This window comes from Macrotis lagotis, chromosome X (genome assembly GCF_037893015.1).
Source record: "Macrotis lagotis isolate mMagLag1 chromosome X, bilby.v1.9.chrom.fasta, whole genome shotgun sequence".
NCBI classification, from domain to species: domain Eukaryota; kingdom Metazoa; phylum Chordata; class Mammalia; order Peramelemorphia; family Peramelidae; genus Macrotis; species Macrotis lagotis.
Genome location: NC_133666.1, coordinates 292,510,607 through 292,528,539, shown reverse-complemented (window position 1 = coordinate 292,528,539; position 17,933 = coordinate 292,510,607). Strand labels below are relative to the sequence as shown.

General features: G+C 39.1%; 1 protein-coding gene across 6 annotated transcripts in view; it reads right to left on the bottom strand.

The window, feature by feature from the left end:
* PDZD2 (PDZ domain containing 2) overlaps positions 1-17,933 on the bottom strand; it is a 511,304-nt gene that overhangs the window by 350,616 nt on the left and 142,755 nt on the right. For all 6 annotated transcript variants that reach the window (XM_074207985.1, XM_074207983.1, XM_074207981.1 and 3 more), the window contains one exon: positions 4,418-4,552. The gene's annotated coding sequence lies outside the window, so the exon portion shown is untranslated. The remainder of the gene's footprint in view (positions 1-4,417; positions 4,553-17,933) is intronic.

The following is a 17,933-nucleotide window of genomic DNA, read 5'->3' as shown; positions in this document are numbered from 1 at the left end:
TTTTATCATGAGTGAATGAAAGTTATCAGAAAATCTGTATCTATTATAATGATTGAAGATAATTAAAGGCATAAAATCTCCCAGTTCCACTTAGCAAATACTCTGAAGATAACACTTCTCCAAGTCAATATTTTCTAGGGGAAACCATAGAGGAAAAAAAATGGCTAACTCCAGATCATTGAAGATGTTGGGGCCAGAAGGTTTTTTTGCTCCAAGGAGAGTCCCAGATATGAGCACCCCTGAATAATCAATTTTTTAAAAAAATCTCTCGGGTTGCACCTGCCTCCCTACAATCACAGTTTTTCAACCATCAGAGAACTAGCAGGAACATACCTATGTGAGATGCTGTGAAAGTATAGTTTCTTTGTCTGTCACATGCAATTCTCAAATTAGATTTCCCCTCCAAGAAAGCTTCAACCAGATGCCACTATCATGCAAACGAATTCTGAATAGCTTGATGTTGACAAGCTTCTCATCTAAAACCTGAGTTTACACTGGGAAGATGTGTTGTCAGAACTTAACAGCCCTCTCAACTCTTCCCTGTCCAGGGAACTCCGGGCACTCAAGCCCCTGAGGGAAAAAGGGAGGGTTGAACCAGGCCAGTAGAGATAAAAGGTCACAGATGGGAGCCAACCCTATGAGGCTGAAGAGCTAATGAATACAAGGTACATGATGCAGGTTAGAAGCAGAGACCCTGACAGGTAGGGAAGGTCAGACCAAAGGTGAAGCTCTCCTACTAGAGTGAGTTATTTCCCAAAGAGTCTCTTTTATTAGGCAGCTCAATTCATTTCAGCATCTTAGATTTTACTAAGGCTCTGAGAAGATTAAACATTTAGATAAGGCCCCAGTCCTCAAGGAGCTTACAATCTAGAAAGAGTAATTTTTTTGTCCTTGCTTCCTTGAAGAAGACTATGACAACAGGGAGCTGATACCATGACATGCAAATGAATTGGATTTGAGTGAGGGGGCAGCCATTCTTGAGGGTCCATTAAGCTGGTGCCGGATTTAGTGCAGCCATTCAGTTGGCCTTAGCCAACTGCATCTTAGAATCAAGCAACCCATTAACCCCAGTCTACCTGAGCAGCAGGTATTATAGGTGTGTGCCATCTCACCCAACCCTACAGAGGTCAAATGGTTTGCCCACATGACAGAGCTAGTAAGGAGCAGAGCCAACATTCAAGCCCTAATCCTGACCCCAAAACTAGTGCTCAATCCATTCTACCTCTATCCATAACATTTATCTCTAAAAATTCTCCTGGGCATAGGAGCTGAATGAACAAGGTTAGTTTTAGCATCACCTGCCTCACTATACATTAGCACTGTACTCATGCACATTTTAAACTATGGGGAGAGATGAGCCAAACCTCCCTATCAGACTTTGACAATCTGCCCAGACAAAGGAGGAGGGAGGCTCTGGAGCTGGTGCACATTCCTGTACATCGAACCACAGATCAGCTATTATGGTAGAAAATAAGAAATGATCCTATAAAAACAAAGTCTCATTTAACCCACACAACAAGTGGGTTAAATCAAGGTTCCTGCAACTGGGGAGGAGTTTATATTGAGGGATAATTGGCAATCTGATGTTCAATGGAGCTGGAGTGTTTTTCCCAATTTGGCAAAGCACTGGCTCCCAGTGCTCTTGCTTCTTCCCTTTCCTTATCCCAGAGCACTGTTGGGATTTTGGGACTTGCCTCCCTGGTGTAGAGAAGCCTCAGAGGAAACCAAAGGTGCAAAAGAGCAGGAAGGATTGGCCTGTGAGCCTCCCTTAGAGCTTCTGCTTTTCCCAGGCCCTAACTGTGGGAAAGATCTCAGACAATGGTCATCCTGAAGGCAAGGAAAGGAAAGTCCATGGGAGGTCATGGAATAGGAGTCCTCATTTGCTCTCCCAGGCCGGAAATCAGAATTAGGGTGGGAAACAAAACAGACACTGCAAAACAGATCATGTTCAAAGGAGATGGAGTCATACAATGGAAAGAGAACCACCCCCTGGAATTGTTACTACCTGTGGACCTTGGATATTTAAACTCCCTGGGCCTCAGTTTATCCATCTGTAAAATCTCCTATATGACCTCTGAGGTCTTTTCCAACTCTAAATCAATAAGCCCATGCAATAAAACCTATCTTGTCAAAGATTTTAAATTGGAAGGAACCTCAGAAATTATATAATTGCAGACTACTTGACCTTTTTTGTGCCTGGACCTTTTTGTAGCCTTGTGAAGTCTTTTGGAAACTATGTAGTTCATTATTAATAAGAACCATACAGAATCCATAATTCTAAGAATAATTTTTTTTAATAATTAGAATAAAATATATAGGATGGGGCAACTAGATGATGCAGTGATAGATCACTGACCCTGGAGTCAGGAAGAACTGAGTTCAAATCTGACCTCAGACAATACTGGCTATGTGATCCCATGCAAGTCATTTAACCCTGACTGCCACCATATGTATGTATGCACATATGTGTGAATTCATGTATGTAAATATATACATACACATACACATATAAATATAGGATTACAAAGGAAATACATTTAAATATAATTATAAAAAAATTTTAAACAAGTTTCACGATTCCAGGTTAAGGATCTCTAATCTAATCTACCCAGCTCATATTAAGAGATGACAGAACTGATTCCTCATACACAAAATGACTAATTTGTAAATAATGTACACACATAAAAGGACAACTTTTACCAGACTGTTTGTTATTGAAGGGAGGAGTGGTAAGGGAGGTTGGTAAAAAATGTGTAACTTATAAATATGCAAGTGGATGTTGAAAAACTTTCAAATATATAATTGGAAAAATAAGCAGATGAGGAAACTAAGGCTACAGAAGTTAAGGGACATGACCTCAAACAGGTTCCAAGCATCTGAAGTTGAACCCAGGACCTCTCCCTCCATATCTAATACGTTATATAGTGACCTTTTGTATCGAAAGGTTAAGCTGACTAAAAGGTTAAAGGAAATTCTTTATTTTTCTTCCTTCTTCTACTTCCCTCATTCAGTTGACCACAAATGAAGATCTGAAAAGAAAATTAGAAGAAAACAGGGGAAGACAAAGAGATGGGATAAAACTGGGATGAACTGGAACAAATTAAAAAATTGTTATTGATCAGTTGTTTCAGTCAAGTCCAACTTCTTGTGACCCCTTCTGAGGTTTTCTTGGCAAAAATATTGGAATGCTTATTTCCTTTTCCATCTCATCTGACAGATGAGGAAATGGAGGCAAACAGGCTTAAGTGATTTGTCCAGGGTCACACAGCTAATAAGTGTCAGAGGCTGTATTTGGACTCAGGAATTCCTACTCCAGACCTGCACTCTATCCACTTGCCACTTAACTGTACCCCAAAATGTAACTGGAAGTATTTAAAAAATAATATATATATACATATATATGCATATATATATATATATATATATATATATATATATATAAAATTGAAGATAGACATTAATGTTTTCCAAGTCAATATGCATCCCACAGGGAACCTGATGTTTGTTTTAGTAGCCTCATTTCTATCTGAGTTCATTTCACTGAGATTCCAGACAAGAATTGTAGGTTTTCATCGGAAAGGTACAGAATTAATAGCGAGATGACCTGGATCTATTTAGTCTCAGTTCTGCCTATAAGTAATTGCATGAGGCACAGTATGTAAATGAATGAATCTGGGCCTCAGGTTCTTTTTCTGTAAAATGATAGGATTAATGAAGTGATAGGTTTAGAAAAACCAGAGAACCTGACCTCAGGTCATTTAATAATAATAATGATTAGTATTTATATCACACTTTAAGATTTACAAAGCTCTTAAAATATTATTTCAACTTATTTTCCCAACAATTCTAGGAGATAGCATGCTCTTTTTGTCCCCATTTACAGCTGAGGAAACTGAGGCAGAAAGAGTTGAAGTGATTTACTTGGCTGGTAAGTGTCTTCTGTTGTGTCATTTGGCTTCTGTTTACTACAAACCTGGGCAAGTCGCTTGGAATCTCTCTGGGTGCTTTGAACAACTCCCTAAGACTTGTTTCTGACATACATCTGCTTATTCAGTAGAGAGAGTTAGCACATACACACAGTCACGTCTCCTTTGCCAGTTCAAACTCCAAACTCTAAGCTCAGCACTGCTTTAGGCAATGGAATGATGCAAAAGAAGGTTAAACCAGGGTCCCTGACCTAAAGTAGCTTACACTCTAGCCAAGAGGGAGAATTACAATTAAGTAATTAGATTTATAAGACTATAGTGAGATAATAATAGCAATCATTTCTGTAATAGGGCTTTCAGAGTTGCAAAGTGTTTTCCATATACTGCTATCTCATAACAACCCTGAAAGTGGTGATGTCATCAGTGTGGGTAGCTCAAAGGTAGAGACATGCCCTCTCCCCATATAGATCAGCAAATGGTCTGGAACTTACAGTTTTGAAGAGTCAGGGTGATTTGCACTGGTCAGAGTCTGTGTTAGAGGCAGGATTTGAACCCAGACCTTCAGTCCAATTGCTCCAAATTGCCTAGACAGCTTAGACCAAGAATAGTACCAAAGGATGAGAGATCTAAAAACAAAACAAAAATAAATACAAAATTATGAGACTGGACTAAACAATAGCTCCGGTTCTTCCCAGTTCTAATATTCTATGCAAGTCCATGTAGAAGAGAAAGGGAGATAGGTAGAACAAGGTCTGCCTGGCTCAGAAGGAAGGTGAAGAGAGGAGCAAATTAAAGCCAGTAACAGAGGATGAATAGCATTGCTGTCCTGTCTCTCCAGTCTAACACTACAGTTGTTGTTCAGTTGTTTTTCGGTCTCTTTGTGACCCCCTTTGGGGCTTTTCTTGGGGTACTTTGCCATTTCCTTTTCCAGTTCATTTCCAGATGAGAAAAATGAGGCAAATTGGGTAAAATGACTTGCCCAGGGTCACATTGTTAGGAAGTGTCTCAGGTTAGATTTGAATTCAGAAAGATGAATCTTCCAGAGTCCAGACCCAGTATTGTACCCACTGTGCCACCTTGCTGCTTCACCAGAGGGGTGGTGATTGGGTAATAGTTGCCCTCTCACAGATCACTGAACTCAGAAATCATGAGGATTAGCAAAATGACTAACCCACACCACCCACAGAGCTCCATTTAAGCCCTTCCAGAGTTATGTCCCATTAGCCTCCTCCAGTATCATTAGTCTGCAGCTCAGCCCTTGCTTCCCCCTGAAGCTTAGAGAGAGTAAGAAGATTGTGCCAAGTCAGACTTTGAGCTGGAGCTCTATTCTCAACGAGTAACTTCATCTCCCCCAGAGAGGAGGTGATTAAGAACTTGGCAGGCGTGATTAAAGCGTGACTTGTTCCTGCTCCCCGTGCCCTCCTCTCCCTGAGCAGTCCAGAGCAGGTTGCATCCTCTTTGCTGAGTATTGACTTTATATCTCTTTTCTGTCAAGTAGAAACTTTTCTGCCTGAATTCTCATAACCAGGGAAAAGGGGAGGTGGAGGAAGTTATCAATTCCATTTCTTGGTTGGTTCCACAAACAAGGCAAATCATTAATAAATTAAGTCTCTCCAATTGTTCCCCAATGAAGAATCAACAGTTTCTAGTTCTCCTAATGGAATTTGGAGTAGTGGGGTAGAGAGAGAATGCCACCACACCCTCATATTTCAGAGAAGAAAAGATAACATGTTCACTCTCTGGTTCCTTCCTCACATTCCCCAAAACTAATAAGGCTAAGATACTAAGATACTAAGGCTAAGAAATGCATGCCTTTTTCAAACTCTATATTTTGATGGGATCCATGTGGAAATAGTCGAAGACCCATTCTCAACTTGAAATCTCATCTGAACTAGTGTGGGTAGGGAATTTCTTAAAATTGGTAAACAAAGAGGCAGTATAGTATAGTGGATAGAAGACCTTTGAGGACCTAATTGTGCAGACCCTGGCAAGTCACTTAATCTTTCAGTGCCCCCCCGCAAAAAAACCCATCTCAGTTGTAGAGATGTAGAGTAGATATTAGGGCAGCAGTTTTTGTTGCTGTTGTGATGTCATGACCCTCTTCAAAAATGAAGTACAAATAGTCTACTAGGGTAGCTAATACATAGCACAGTGGATAGAGTTCTGGGTCTGGAGTTAGGAATACTTGAGTTCAAATCCAGCCTTAGACACTTACTAGTTGTATGACCCTGGGCAAACCACTTAACCCTATTTGCCTCAGTTTCCTCATCTGTAAAATGAACTGAAAAACAAAATGGTAAATTACTCCATTATCTTTGCCAAGAAAACCCTAAATGGAGTCACAAAGAATCAGATGCGGCTGAAAAATCTAAACAACAGTCAAGAATAGACGTTGATCTGCACTGACAGAATTCCTTACATCAATAAAATCAGAGGGCCAGTAGGGGAAAAAGTTAGCAAGCATACTCGGACATTAGAGCAAAGATTTCAGGTTGAAGATTGTAGTGGATGACCTCTGAGGTCTATAAGCTTTGCTACAGCCTCAGTCAGGGGCAACTTTGACCTGCAGATGGCCAATGACCCCCTTCCAAGTATGATTACCAAGTGAAACCAGAAATCAGTATAAAATGGGACAAAAAGCATCATCAGATCATCAGATGTCATCATCCCTGTTCCCATTTTATTATCTTTCTTACTCTTTGCTATCTTGGATCCTGGCTCCCCAGCTCTATGGTATCTAGTCCTGCCCTCTTGCTAGTCCTTTTCGTAGGATAGAACTTTTGTGGCTATTCCTGGCCTGGGGTCATGAGATCCACATGCCAACCTGCATTCTCACAGGGTTTTGTCAGGATTAAAGACAATGATGAATGGAGTTGGCTTTGAAGTCTAAAGGCAATGCATCATATAAATGAAAGGTGTTATTAATAGGATGGAGGGAAAGCTTAATTGCACCTGACTCTGTATTAGGTATCCACAAAGGCCTGATCCCAGCCCTCTAAGAATTTGCAGCATAAGACAATTACCTCCACTTATAAGGGACATATGGCACCTGAGTAAGAGATGCATATAAAAGACAGCATGGCTCAATAGATAGAGTGAATAAGGAAGACCTAGGTTCAGGTTCATTCACCCTGACTCTTTTTGTTATCAGAGAGTCCTTCCTTCAATACTTTGTGTTCTTCAGAGTATTGAAAATTAGACTACTATATTCGAATGCTTCTGAGTCTTGCTTGCCTAGTCTGTTTCAATGATCATCTGCTTTTGCATTTTTAATCAGTGCCCAATAATTTTGACAATTATTTCATATTGCAATTTGAGATCCAGTCAACACTCTTTATCCTGGTTTATTCTGTTTGCAAGGGTTTCTATTCTGTTAGTACATAGTAGTTTACAGGACTATATTCAGGAGGTCAGATTTGAATGCAAGTCTTCTGAGTCCAAGCCTGGCTGTCTATTCACTTGTATCACCTAGCTTTCCCTTTAAAGCTTTAATAGCTATTAAAGTCTTGATAGTTCAGCTATTATAGCTTAAAACAGACTTTTTTGGATACCCTGTACGTATATTTATATAAGACCTGAGTGGGACTAGATAAATTAATTCCCAGATACTTTATCAATTTACATAATTCATTAAAGATGGAATTTCTGTTATATATATGATTTTTATTAATGCAATACATAAATATTAATATATAAATATTAAATAGAAATATTTTATGAGTCATTTTGTATTCTAACACTGTACTGATAAAATCATATGTCCAGACCAACCCTAAAGAAAATTTTATCTAAGCTCTTATTTTGATAAGTTTTTCTGCTGAGTCTGAGCAATTTATAAATAAGTCATCATGTTACCTGCAGAGAGGAATAATTTTGCTTCAGCTCTGCCACTGTTCATACTTTAATCTCCCTCTTGTTTTGTTCTTATAGCTAACATTTCTAGAATCATGTCAGATGATCATCAGGTGATACATTTTTCAGTCATAGAATCTTCGTTACAGTTTATATTGATGATGGCAGAGAACCCAAACCAATGAGATTATAAAGCTTCAAATATATTGAAGTCTTAAAGTTATGTATAGATATTTGATGATGAAGAGAAGTAGACTTGGCTGGATACAACTCACCTTCACTGGGTGCTTTCTTCCTTGACAAGAATCAATGCAATCATGCTTTGGAAAAGATCACTGGATTTTTTTTTTTTTTTAGGTTTTTGCAAGGCAGTGGGGTTAAGTGTGCCCAAGGCCACACAGCTAAGTAATTATTAAGTGTCTGAGGCCAGATTTGAACTCAGGTACTCCTGGCCAGTGCTCTATCCACTATGCCACCTAGCTGCCCCAAAGATCACTGGATTTTGAATCAGAAAGATGTCAATTCAAATTCTATGTATGAAACTTACTACTCCTTATAGAACAAATAACTTAATCTCTCTGAGCCTCAGTTTCCTCCTTTGTAAAATTAAGGATTCAGACCAAATGATCTCAATGATCCCTTCTACCTATAAATTCTATATTAATTTAAGAAATGTAATCCCAGGAAAAGTTGATTCCTGGAGTGGGAGGGGAGGGATGATATTTACTCTTTTAGGCAATTCCATAAAATTTCAGGAATTCTCCAGAGCAATCAGAAAAAGTGTATGGACTTAATCCTCTGGAAACATGCAAAGTCTGAGGCTTAGTGAATGGGGTCCTATCAGCTCTCCTGAGCTGGGGCATCTTAGAGGCTCTGCCCATAACTCTCAATTTGCCCTCAATTAACTACTATTCTTTGGAGCTTTTTTCAGGTTTTGCTCTTTCCCTGTCTCTTTCCCCAGTCTAACAGGACACAGAGCTGACGCTGATCTTTACTGCAAGCTCATGACTTTTGATCCCAATGTTTGCTGCTGATGCTGCTCATCTGATCAGCGTTCTTTCCACTGATTCAAAAGTTTACATGGATCCCCATAATCCGAATAAATCCCTGGGAAATAAATTGAGTTTTCTGGAAAGACTTCTAGGTCCTGATCCTAGGTCACTGTCATGAACAGAGATGATCTCCCTTTTTTCCCCCTATGCCCTCATCTTGGAGACTTCAAACGCTACTATGATGCCTCTCCAAAAGCAGCTTCATCCAGAAATCAATCAATCAATAAATATTTAACCAGCACCTACTATGTGTAAAACATTGTACTAAGTTCACAATGAAATACAAAGAAAGGCAAATGATAGGGTCTTCCCTCAGAGAATTCACAGCCTAAAAAGGTAGATAAAACACAAACAACTATGTCCAGATAACCTACAAAAAGGAAAAACCAGAGGGGAGTAATAAACAGAGGGGAAAATACGAGAATTAAGGGGGGGGATCAAGAAAGGCTTCTCATGGGGCTAGTTGGCATAGTGGATAGAGTACTGGCCCTGGAGTCAGGAGGATCTGAGTTCAAATCCAACATCAGACATTTGATAATTACTTAGTTGTGTGACCTTGGGCAAGTCACTTAACCTCACTGCCTTGAAAAAAAGGAAAGAAAAGAAGAGAAGAGAGAGAAGAGAAGAGAAGAGAAAAGAGAAGAGAAGAGAAGAGAAGAGAAGAGAAGAGAAGAGAAGAGAAGAGAAGAGAAGAGAAGAGAAGAGAAAAGAAAAGAGAAAGAAAGGCTTCTCATATAAGATGGGATTTTAGCTGGAACTGAGGAAAACCAGGAGGTAGACATGAAAAGTATGGCAGATAGCCTGAGAAAATGTCCAGAGCCAAGAAGATGGAGTGACTGTCTAAGGAATAGTAAAGAGTCCTGCATCACTGGATAGGTGAGCATGTGGGAATGTTGAAGGTAGAAGACTGGGAAAGGCTTTGAATGCCAAAGAGGAAAGTTTGTATTTGATCCTGCAGGTGAGACAGAACTGCTGGGGTATACCAAGATGGGGTGATGCCATCAGACCAACACTATAGGAAGATAGGAAAATCACTTTAATAGCTGAGTGGAGGATGGGCTGGAGTGGGGTCTCATACCCATGAGATGAACCAGCATGTAGGTACAAACTAGAACCAGTGACAACCAAGCTGAAGCTAGAGCATGTTGAATGAAAAAAGATAAATTGGTTAGCAACTAGGCCATACATGACACCCATGTGACCCTGAGCAAGTCACTGGCCTGAGCAAATCATATGAACCCAAATCCTCTTGAAAGGGGCTTATTCTCAAGAGTGAACAGTAATTAACAACAATCCAGTGCCCTTGACTATTGACAGTCACTATTTTTTTTGTTTCATTCTAGTAAAAAAAAAGTAATAAGCTAGTAGGGATGAGGAGACCTGGGCTAAGTCCTGGATGAGCTACTATCCAGCTGCAGGACCTCAAGCAAGTCACTTCAGGCCTCTGGGATGGGCCAGGTCAGGTAAAATTAATCAGGGTGTGTCTGGCAGTTCTTGGAGTCAGGGCAGGGCAGGAATGGTAAGACTGGCAGGTGTGAGTTATGAATATGCAGGAATAGGTTAAGAAGGCAGGTGGAGGGGGGATAGAGAAAGTAAGGCAGTGAGTGACACAAGTGTCAAGACTATTCAGTGCAAAACTGGAAAAAAAACTTGCTCAGACAAGACTAGGTTGGGGTTCAGTGTGGACCTGGAGACTCATGGCTAAAACAGGCAAACTAGGTAGTGGGGAGGCGAGGTTGTATGCAGGAACCAAGGATGGGTCAAGCAGGGAAAGGAGAGGTGGGTAAATAACCTGGATAAAAAGAAGCTAGGATAGTACAGGAGGGGAAGAATAATAAGATTATAATAAGTCATATAATAAGTCAGTATGTCTCCTAGAAAGTTTCGGGAAGGGAAGTTTCTAGTAAGAGCCAGGGAATCTCCAGGCAACTTGCCCTTAGTGGAAAAGATTGACAGGAGAGAAAGATTGGGATGGGAGAGGGAAAGGGAAGGAGGGAGAGGAGAAGAGGGAGATGAAAAGATTTGGATGGAGAAACTGAGAGATGGGGAGAGGTAGAAAAGGAGGGAGGGGGGAAGAAGAGGGTAAGGGAGGAAGAAAGGGAGAGGACAGAGAGAAGTAGAGAGAGGGGAAGGGAGAAAGGGGAAGAGAGAGAGGGAAAGGGAAGGAGGAAGGAAGAGGGAATGGGAGAGGGAATGGGAGAGAGAGGGAGAGAGAGAAGTAAAGGGATGGAGAAGAAGAGGGAAATCTCATATTAAAGGGTCCTGGGCACTCAAGATAACCTGGATGCACTAAGTCATAGCTTAACTTTTTTTTTTAACCAATTCAGATCAAAACTCCTCTAGCCTTGTTAAGATTGTCTTACAGAGATGCCATGTCTACAAATTCGTATGAACAAATTTTCATGAGAATAGAATAATGGATTTGTACCATGTGGCCCCTCTACTTCTGTGACTACTTATGTGAGCCTGGTGAATTACTTAACCTCCCTGGATCCCAGTTTCCTTATCTATAAAATGAGAAATGCAGGGAGGGTGGGAGGAAGGAGTGGGAACTGAACCAGAGCCTCAGAAAAAGACTACCTTGAATAAACATAAACAGCAACAGAAGATCCAACTATGCCATGAAAAAACTTACAGGTGACTCTGGATCTTCCTGGCACTATACCTATTTTGTTCTTTTTTCTGTATGATACCTGACCTGGTCTGGGGTTGGTGCTTGGATTCATGATATTACCTTGGCCAGTTGCTATCCAGGACACTGGCCTCTTGTAAGTAAACTCCCTTGGAATAAACTCCAATCAACCTAATTAACCCTAATCAAACCTATTAATAACCAAATTGGTATGAGCCCCTCTTTTTTTGGCATCTCAATATTCTCTTGATGGGTATGTGATTCTGCAGTTGGCATAATTAAGGCAAGAAAATTGCCCCCTTACAGAATGGTAAAGCAGGAGACCTCTAAAATCTATAGTCCTTATGACTTCAAACATACAATCTGTCTCCAATCTGTTCTTGAAGATTTTTTTTTTTTTTTTTGCTTCATAAGCTAAAAAGCTGCTATGTCTTGCTTTCCACTGGCAGGGCTTTTAGGAGCCCAGGGTCATCAACATGCCTATAATGGAAAAAATACTAATAGCACTTTAACTTTTACATATGCTATTTCATTTGAACCTCACAATCCTTATTATTTCCATTTTACAAATGAAGAAACAGACTGAGAGCTTACGTTCAAGGCCACATTACTAGTGAATATCTGAGGTGGATTTTGAACCAAAAATAACTTTAAACAAGCCATTCCTCTCAGTTCAAAAATCTTCAATGGCTCTTCCATCACTACCCATAAAATAAAGTTCAGATTATTGAATTTGACGACAAAAGTCCTTCACAATCTAGCCCAAACCTATGAAAACATGACAATAATGACAGAAGATAGCAAAAGGCTGAACTACTCAACCTGTATTTTTGCTTCTTTTTTTTAATCAGCCAAGGAGAATAATATTTGGATCAAAACAAAAGACCCAAAATGGTTAGTAGGGAATTGAAAACCAATATAAGTGAGGAGAAAGTAAATGAACACACTCTATGAGTTTAAATCACTAAGCTTGGAAAACTAGATACTACAGTTATATACCTGTAGTGACTTCTTCACATCCCATAAGAGACACAGAGAAACTTAAAAAAAAAACCACCATGAATATAGTCATTGCCTTAAGGTTGTTTGGCTTGTGAGATAATATGGGGCAAAATGCTTTGCAAATTTTAAAGCACCACATAAATGTGCATAATTATTATTATTATTGTTGTTAGGGGGGGAATGTTGAGCCTTTGTCAAAGTCCTTTGGAAGATCACTGAGAAAGTAAGAAGCAGGGCTCCAGAAGAAGGGAAGAACAAATGACCCAGTTTTCTTAAAGGAAAAGAAAAGTGAAGGTTGTAAATTATAGACCAAATAGCTTGACTTGAATTTCTGCCAAAATTCTAGAATGTATTACTAGGGCCAGCAGCATGGATTCATCAAGAACAGGTCATACCAGACTCACCTCATTTCCTCATTATGGTTTTTGGTTTGGTTTTGTTTTAGAAGGATACTGGGCTGGTAGATCAGGGAAATGCTATAGAAATGGGTTCCTTACATTTCATTAAAGTACCTGACAAAGTCACCCAAGCTATTCTTGTGGACAAGGTGGAGGAAAATGGACTGGATAATAATAAAAGAATTTAGAACCGGTTGAATTACCAGATCCAAGAAAGACAATAATGGTTTCATGTCAATTAGTAGGGAAATTTCTAGTGGAATGTCCTGAGGATCAGTCAGTTTAGTTAACAAGCATTTATAAAGGGCTGACTGGAAACATAAATATGAGCAAAAAGAAAAACAGTCCCTGCCCTCAAGGAGTTGATTTTTTAAATAGTGTTCTTTCTATTACATGTTGACATAGCTTTCAACATCCATTTTTATAAAAAAAATTTTCCTCCCTGCTTTCCTTCCTCACTCCCCAATATAGCAAGCAATCTAATATAGGTTATACATGCACAATCATGTTAATCTTATTTCTATATCAGTCATGTTATGAAAGAAGAATCTGAACAAAAGGGAAAATCTACAAAAAAATTTAAAAAGTGAAAATCATATCTTTCAATTTGAATTCAGACTCAATACTTCTTTCTCTGTATATGGATGAAGTGTTTTAGAATTGTCTTTGAGGGGCAGCTAGGTGGTCCAGTGTATACAGCACTAGCCCTGGAGTCAGGAGGACCTGAGTTCAAATGTGACTTCAGACACTTAATAATTACCTAGCTGTGTGACCTTGGGCAAGTAATTCTTAACTCCATGGCCTTGCAAAAACAAAAAAATAAAAAAGGGATTGTCTCTGATCATCAGCTGAGAAGAGCGAAGTCTATCACATAATATTGCTGTTCTAGTTCTGCTCACTTCACTCAGTATCAGTTCATATAAGTCTTTGCAAGTTTTTCTGAAATTCATCTAGGAGCTAACATTCTAATGGACAAGACATTTCCAAAATGAAAGATAAAAATGGGGGTGTCCAGAACTGTATGGCCCGTTGGGAAATAATGACTAGCTTGGGTGGTCTCCTTGAATGGAGAGGGAGGTGTTCCAGGAGCAGAGGATATTCAATACTTGACCAATGATTTCAGTCTTACAAAATACTTGTGGATTTATCAATCCATAAATTTATCAAAATTTTAGGTGACCCAAAGATAGAAAAAATAACCCATTGATGGCAGAATCATGATTCAAAAAGGTTTGTCTAAGTTACATCATGATCAGAGGATTATATATTTAGAGTTGTAAAAGATCTTGAAAGTTATTTAGTTCAACCCCCTCATTTTACAGATGAGGAAACTGAAGTTCAACGGATTTGGCTACAATCACATTTTAGTAAATGTCAAAGTTAGGATTTGATTAGACTCCAAGCCACTTTAGCCACTCAATTCTTCTCTTAAGAGTCATAGCGTCTAGGCTGGGGAAGATGACTATCTATTGTAACCTACCCTGCTCAGGTGCCACTATGATGCCAAATAAAGATCAGTTGAAAAGACTAACATTTCCCCTTCACTGAAGGATTTCATACAAAGGTTAATTAGTCATTTCTTAGGTATATTTCAGCAAGGATTCTTATTCAGCTAAAGTTTGGGTTAAATAATTTACATCTGAGGTCTTTTCCAACTCTGAGATTATGAATTCTTTACTATCAACAAGGCAGATTGAAATCCTTGGGCAACTATGTGGATATTGTACCTGAGTTCAATTGAACCTGGGTAAATCACTTGACTCCTTTTTGCCTCAGTTTCTCTATCTGTAAATTGGAATTTAAAAATAGCACCTAGCTCCTAGGGTGGTTATGAGGATCAAATGAGATCATATAATGTCTAGCACAATGCATGATACAATAGGTGCTATATAAATGTTAGTGCTATATAAATGTGGTTGTTCATCTGAAGTTGTTCCTCTCCAAAGGTACCAATGATCTCTTAGCTTATTAAGTCTAGAGGCATTTTCTCAATTTCATCTTCTTTGGCCTTTCTGAAGCTTTTGACACTTGACTATCCTCTAGTTCTCCCACCTCCTTTACTGGTTCTTTCTCAGTTCCCATTGACAGAACTTCTTCCCTTGTTGCCACTCTAATTGTAGTTGACCCCCAAGGCTTTCTTGAGCCCTCTAAACCCTCTCCCTCTACCTAAGTTAATCAACCAACCCCATGGGTTGATTAGATGACCAAAGTGATTATTTGATCACTATAGAGATGACTCCCAAATCTACATCTCTAGCCTTAACGTCTTTCCTGAACTCTTCTCTGCATTGTTATTTGCCTGGACATAGCCACACACCTCAAATTCACCACATCAGCTCCAAATGGAACTATCTTATTCCCTATATCTAATCCTCTTCCAACTGTCCTAATTTCTCTTCAAGGCACAGCTATATTCCTAATTTTTTTTAATATTCCTAGTCCTTCAATTATAAAACCTTGGTGTCATCTTTGACTTTTCCTCAGAAACTAGGGAAGTCAGGTGATAGAATGGATAGTTCTCAGTTCAAATTCTGATTTAGTGAGACTCTTAGTATGACCCTGAAAAAGTCACAACTTCTCCCTTCCTCAGTTTCCTCATCTGAAAATAAGGATAATAACAATACATATCACATGGTAGTGTAAAGTTCAAATGAGATACTATATGTAAAAATATGCTTCACAAAGCAGCTGTCAGAGAATCAAAAGCACTGCATAAAGTTATTATTATTATTATTATTATTCATCTTTCCTCAGCCACTCCATCTGATCAATTATCAAGAACTGTAAACCATATGTCCATAACTTTTCAAACATTCATTTCCCTGACAACCATTCTGGATCAAACCTTTATCACCTCTCACCTGAACTCTTGCTGGAGATGGATGCTAATTGGTTTCCCTCCCTCCAGTTTTTTCCCTTCCTTCAATCTATCCACCACACAGCTTTCAAAGTAATCTCCCTATCTACCATGACATTCCTCTTTTCAAAAATAAACTCTCCTTAGCCTTTCCTTTTTCCAGTTATACTTCATTTTATTCTCCTTTCATTTTTGGTTATGGCTAAACTGGACTCCTTGTTGTTCTTCAAACTTGGCATACTATCTTTCCTCCTCCATGCATTTCCACAGACCATTTGCCTTACTTCAGCTCCATCTTTCAACAGTGTGATACGCAGCCAGAAAGGCTAGTGCAATTTATATTGTATTAATAGAGACATGGTGTCCAGAATACTGGAGGTGATTGTTCCACTGTATTCTGCCACGGTCAGGTAACATTGAGAGCAGTGGTTCTCAAAATGTGATGTGGAGACCCTCAGAGTCCTGAGACTCTTTCAGAGGGTTCATGAGGTCAAAACTATTAAAATAATATTCATGCTAAGATGTTTTTAAATTCAATATATTAAGTATCAAGAGACATAACTAACAAAAACAAAAATTGAGATCCTCAATAAATTTTAAGATTGCAAAAAAAAATCCAGATTGCAAGGTGGTACAGTGGATAGAGCTCTGGACCTGGAGATTGGAAGATTCATCTTTCTGACTTCAAATCTGGCCTCAGACACTTATTAACTGTATGATCTTGGGCAAGTCATTTGACCCTATTTGCCTCAGTTTTCTCATCTGAAAAATGAGCTGAAGAAGGGAAATGGTAAATCGCTCTAGTATCTTGGTCAAGAAAATCCTAAATGAGGTCACAATGCTAATGACATAACAATAAAAAGGGGTCCAGAGACCAAAAGTTTGAGAAGACCTAATGATCTGGAATGTTGATTTCTGAGTACCTCATTTAGGAAGGGTACAGAAAATCTATAGAATGTTCACAAAAGAGTAGTTAGGATGGTCAGGACCTTCTAGACAATAATGGTCTGGAGATGCTTAATTTGGAGAAGCCTTGAAGAGGAGGTAGGAAAAATATTTGAAAGACTACAAGGTGCAAGAGGAATTAATTTATTCTTCTTGTCCTTCCTATCTCTCTCTCCCCCATCCCCTGAAGGTGTAATAGTGAATGGTATAAGTTGAAGAGAGCTAGATTTTGACTGATTAAAGGATTCATTTCATAACAATTGGAACCATCTTCAAATGGAATAAACTATCTCAGGAGATGGTAGGATTTTCCTCTCTGGAGATCTTTAAGTGACCATTTGTCCAAGATGTTGCATATTTCTTCAGTTTACCTGCAATTCTTTCAACTCTAACCCTGAGGTTCTGTTATTCTATAATATATTTCCACTGAAATATCATAGCCTCTCCTGTCACTTCAACCAAAGCAGAAAATTCACACTACATCTTTCTGCCATTGTGACTTTTTTCAAATCATTTCTTCTATATGGAAGTACTCCTTACTACCATTCAAAAGTTTATTCTTTCTTTTAAGGACCTGTTCAAGTGCCACCTTCTCACAAAACCTTCCAGAAGCTCAGTCTCACCACACCCTCTTAGCCAGAAGGACTATCTCCCTCCTCTGAATCTATAAGATAGTGAGTTTTTTGAAGGTAGAGATTATTTTTAACCTTTCTGTGTATTCTCAGTGTTTAGTATAGTTGGTTGGTTGGTTGGTTGGTGGGTTCTTGACATTCACTATCAAAGAAGTCCAAAAATGATATCACTAATGTCTTTTGATTCATGCAAAACTTGGATGAAGATGAAGCAGAGTTGCACAAAGTCATCAGCCTCACTCTCTCTTCCAAAGTCATCACAGTCCACTATCAAGACACTGTCGAGATGACTTGTGATGGCTTAAGATGCAGTGGCTGACCTTGGTGTCTTCAATGTTTTAATTAAGCTCTAAATGTTCCACATCACTTGCTTCAGCTGCCTTCATGACCACTGGAACGAACTGTTCTCATCCACCCATTTCACTAGGGGAAGTCTTCACATGATTGGGGGAGACACCCCCTTAATTCAGTGTTGGGTTTGAGACCTTTTTAGTTACCCTCAACCTGGTTTAGCCCCTCTGCTTAAAGGGTATATAGGGTATATACCGAATTTTAGAGCCTTAGACATAGCATGCCTTTATATTATAGATAAGGAAGCTAAGGTAAAAATGAGTTGCCCAAAGTCACAGCATTAGTT